A 5,038-nucleotide genomic window follows, 5' to 3' on the forward strand; every position below is an offset into this window, starting at 1 on the left:
TACTAATTGAATAAATAACATCTGACTAAACTACCCTAATATCACATTTTTTTAATCATGAGATGCCTTTGTCGTTGCGGCTACCACCAGGCGAACGATGGATAGTCGCAAATGTTTCGCCAACATGCGAACGGCCATCAACCACTACAAAAAAAACCCCTCATGCTTATGGATGGATATTCAGATAACCTCTACTTCCGTCGTGCTTCTCGGATTCCACTACACGCTGCGCGATTATGAGCTACCTACTCGTGCCACATAAGACTTCAGCGGTGTGGGTCCTGAAGCCAAGGGAGTCATTTCCTCTGTACCTTCATTTTTATCGTATTTATTTTTCTTTGATTACACACCGACTTCAAAGAAGCCGAGTGCTTCTTCAAATTGGGCGCCATATTGTTACGGAACTGCTTGTTTCTCAGTGGGCCGCGCCGGCTGGCTCATCGGATTCTCTGGGTGTGGTCCCATCCCTGGCCCGCAGTCCGCACAATCGATAACAACAAAGCTACACGTCTGTAGCAAAACAGACTCACACAACACTACTCAAAATGAACCGCATAATCGATAACAAATATTCGGAAATACTAACTCATGAACAAAATACACAGCTGTAACAACTATGAAAATGTAAACAACAAAGGTAAGACACTCAATATAAATTAACAAAAAAAACACTATTTATCCACCTTACTCTTCCAGATCGGGCCCTGGTTCCGGACCCAGCGTACCCGCCCTACCATGAGACGATCACCTCCACTCGTCTCCCTCATTTTGGCCACTAAATGGCCTATATTAGCCCGTGTCGGCCATAATGCCCACTCTCCCCAACAATATTATTTTAGCCGGACATGATTTCTTTCACTAGGTGCGTATAATTGGTTGCGTTTTCTTAAAATGTATAACAATTATAATCATTGCTTATGGCATTTATCTTGCAGCTGTTTAGGATCTCATGCAAGCGGATAATTCATTAACTTCACAGGTGCGTATAATGGTTTGTGTATTCTTATAATTATTGGCATTAATATTTCTTTTATTTCTTTCCAATTCGCACGAGGTCTCTATTCAGGTAAATTCGTATTCATGCACGTGAACATTTCTTCTCCAGGTGCGTATTACTGTTGCATATATTTATACTAATTGACAAAGTGCATTAATTCCTAAATTTTTCTCTTATCTTATAGAATTAATTTTTTTATTTTTTTACAACACTGAATGGAACAGGCGACGAAATACTACAAGGATATTGCTAGTCGCCGCAATAGAAACGCGCAAGGAGGCACTTTAGAGGCAATCGTTGCGCCTATTTAGGAACAATGGCCCACACAATTACTTAAAACTGGGTATGTCACGTATTATGTATTGTATGTATTAAATCGCTTAATTCTACCTTACCCTACCTAAAGAGCTCTCTGGGGGTGGTAAGGGGCGATATAAATGCGTAAATTCAAATTAGGTAAGTATGTGAGCATAGTTCGCGCAAGTGTTAATTTTAGATTTTTATATTTTACAGGCGCAGATGCATCACCTTTGGAGTTTCCCTCACCGTTCGCACTCTAAAGTGAAGCTCGGCGTAAGTGCCTATGTATGTATAAATATATTTTATAACTACAAATTAACTAAATTTACGATAAAAAAAAATCTACTCCTCTTCAGGGAGTGCAATTAGGAGTCTTCTTCTGACTCTGCCAGGGGCTCGAACGAGGATGGGCAAAAAAATGGAACGGACTCACTCGGTGGATGTGGGCGGGGTCTCGCCTGTGGCCGCTTCTTCGTCGTTGGAGCCCGGTCGTTGGTGGCTCGTCTCGTCGCCTTCAGGTTTGCGCCGACGCTTGCTGGCGGCGTCGCGGATATGGCTGGTTTGCGCCGCTGAACTGAATCCTGGCCTTTGAATGTTTCGTGGGCCTGTCTGGTGCGCGAGCTGGTCTCCTTGGTGCCGGAGCCGTTAATTTTTGGCTTATTTGGTTCGTCTCTCGTCGCACTTAAGTTTTAAGTCTCTTTTAATTTTTTATTATATTTTTTTTGTGACTCGAGCGGTTTGATTTAGATATATTTATTAAATGGCAAAAAAAACACAAAACCAAAACTTTTATTTGTCTGTTAAGTCATTTGTATTACGCGCCGGCTTAATTTGCAGAAGGGAAAAAAATTCGAGTCTTTTGAGCAGATATGCAATATACAACTTTTATGCTCACTTCGAGCTGGCACGTCCGCCGTTAACCGCTGAACAAATCGCACTCCCTCCATTTTGGGCAGCCACACCATCGGTGCCGAATTTCGGCACACGCATACATTTGCGAGGCGGGCACCGTTGCTGCTCATCTGCACAGCTGCATTTTTTTGGGTCAACGGCCCAAATGAAGGCCAAGGGCATATCCAAGGGCATGCGATCCACTCTCCTCATATTCTCTTTAAGAGCGAACCGGGCGGCCAATAGCAATCGTCGCTTTTGGCGCCGTGGATCGCATGTCTGGCGTTGCCACCCTTCAAAAATTTGGGCTCCGCCGTGGGCCCAGCTTCACCCCGCATACTCCGACCATATGACAAAAAGATATCGGCGTGGCCGATAATATCGCACGCAACCAACTGAGTAACCCTCGGTGCTGCCGATAACGTCAAATGCAACAAATACGCTGAGCATTATTTCGCTCTCTTAAAGTATAGCAGCAAGGGTAAATCAAATTATTAGTGATTTGCCTCTTTGAATTGAAAAAGAGCATAAGATCATTTTTTACGGAAGCCAACGTCCAAAACGTTTTAAAGAACGCTAGCTTAGCTGTAGCTAGCAGCAGCACTAGCAAGTCGTGTTACAGTTGTGCAAGCTCACATGGGTTAATGCAGCATATAAGGGCCAGTAACGAGGAGTTGCGATAGCCAACGCTGTATCATATGCAACAAGCTTTATCATGAATTGCTTCATTGTAAAGTTTCGGATAGCGTAGGTGACGGTTTGCATAATAGCCAATCAAAACAAGGGAACAGTTATTTGCATAGCGCAATCTGCAAGTCTCTTTATAATAATTGCAGATGTATATTTGATTCTGAAAGTTAAACTAATTTTCTTACTTCTAGATTAGTTTCGATTTAGTGAAATCGGCAATTCAACATATCAGATTATTGGTGAGGTGAATCCCACTTTCAAATCTAAAGTGACAAACTGTGCAGCTATTTTTGGGTGTTAACCGAAACTACGCTACATAATCCGACAAGTTCTCCTCTAGGTTTGAATTGGCCACCAACATGGGAGCAGCAGGTCAAATCAAACTAGGACAAAAATTGCCTACCCTAAGGAAATCGCTATTAGTCTGGATAGTCGTTGGAGAGCTTACACCCACCACTAACGTGTTGCTGCTAGCCAAGGAAAGGGAGCAGAATATGCTGAACTCTAATGGGCTGCAAAAGCAAGTGCAACGGTATTGGAAATGCAAGGAAACGCAGCAGCCTGTTAAGAAATTCACTGAAGAGGAAAAACAATGTGAAAGCAGCTTCGTTTCTAATGCTAGACAATCTGAAGAAGGCCATTTAACTGTCGCACTATCATTTAGAAACCCCAAACAAGTATTATACTAGCGGATACATAGCAGATTGCCCTTACTAGATTTTTAAATTAAGAAAAGAAGTTGAATCGCAATGCTTCTCTAAATAAAGAGTATTCTGAATTTATTGAAGAAGACAAAAATTTGGGCCATTTGGAAAAAGTAGAGGCTGCTAGGGTAAAGGACATCATGTACTTTATGCCGCATCATCCAGTGCTCAGGCCGGAAAGTCTGACGTGCAATTCAAAAAACGGCGTCTCACTAAACGATGTTATGCTTATTGGGCCGACCTTGCAGCCCGATCCTTTTCAGACGATGACTAGATTGCGCTTTTATAGGTTCGACCTCACAGACGCCGTTAGAGCTTATCAGGTTAAAGTTGCACAAATGGCGTAAATGCCGTGAAGCCCTTAGCATCGCGCACGAACCAGAGCCTTTAATGCTTGAAACTGAAGATGCAGCTAAAGCCCTTGGAAGAGGTTGGGTGAGTCAAAGTGACCAATTTCAGTTCTCGTTTAATGGTTAATGGTCCACAATTATGAAGCGAACAGTGTTCTATGGTTGCTGTAGCACGACTGGGATAAAGATTGTTGGTTGTTGGTTTCCATAACGTTTGAGGTGGACTCATTAAAGCTGTTCGGGCTCTCTGACATTACAATTGTGGTCAGCTGGTTGCCATCGCATGCAAGACGATGTGGCCAACCGGGTGGCTGAAATTGTATTCAAGGAATTGTATCAAACGAACTTGAACTATGCAACCTTATGGTGGCAGGGCCCTGGTTTCCTGAGCCATCCAGTAGATGATGGGCTGACGCGCAATGGCGCTGCAGCGACGAAGCAATACCTGAACAAAGGAAGGGTACAAAGGAGACTTACGATGTTATCGGGGAATGTAAATTAACAAACGACTTTTTGAAACTTCAGCACATGTTTAGCTACGTTTATAGGTGGCGTAGAGTTTGAAGACGCGAGCATCATCAGTTTGACCTTACTGTAGACGAAATGGGTGGAGGCCTTCGCTATATAATTTAGAATTTACAAAGTTTAATACGGCGTGAGAAATTCAAAAGATTAAAAGTTAAAAAGCCATTAAAGCTGCAAAAAATTAATAGTTAAATCTGATTAATTCGAGAAGAGGAAGAAATTCTACGAATTATATGAAGGATGATACGCGTAGGTAGGCGATTGCTAAAGGCCTATTTACAAATAACAATCTTATTTTAATGCCTAAAGATCATACTGTCATGAATGTACTAAATAAATTCACTCATTGATTCCATTTACATGGCGGAGATCAATTGTTATGCGCCTTGTGAAAGAAATATTGGATTATCAATTGCAGAAAACTTCCTCGGAATGCGTTACGATCTTGCATTATCTGCTTCTTGCATATGAGCTTCGGGAAGCTCAATGAATGAGGAAAACTGAGTACCTCACAGGAACGCTCAAAATGGAGGACAACTGTAGCCGCATACTGATCGGCAGTCTAGTTCTGATCGCCGAAG

The 5,038-nt window shown here is 42.4% G+C and overlaps 1 long non-coding RNA gene across 5 annotated transcripts; it reads left to right on the top strand.

Annotated features, from left to right (window-relative positions):
- The first annotated feature begins 704 nt into the window (after positions 1-704).
- LOC115763953 lies at positions 705-1,438 on the top strand. Of its 5 annotated transcripts, none has more exons than XR_004017989.1 (5): positions 705-862; positions 936-979; positions 1,055-1,066; positions 1,222-1,340; positions 1,404-1,438. It is a non-coding gene; the product is annotated as an uncharacterized LOC115763953 (long non-coding RNA). The 5 variants fall into 5 exon arrangements; XR_004017990.1 differs by lacking the exon at positions 1,055-1,066 and adding an exon at positions 1,067-1,105 and having other exon boundaries at positions 1,182-1,340; XR_004017991.1 differs by lacking the exon at positions 1,055-1,066 and adding an exon at positions 1,067-1,105.
- The last annotated feature ends 3,600 nt before the right edge of the window (positions 1,439-5,038 follow it).

This window comes from Drosophila novamexicana, unplaced genomic scaffold (genome assembly GCF_003285875.2).
Source record: "Drosophila novamexicana strain 15010-1031.04,08,12 unplaced genomic scaffold, DnovRS2.1 tig00000796-arrow-arrow-pilon, whole genome shotgun sequence".
Lineage (NCBI taxonomy): Eukaryota > Metazoa > Arthropoda > Insecta > Diptera > Drosophilidae > Drosophila > Drosophila novamexicana.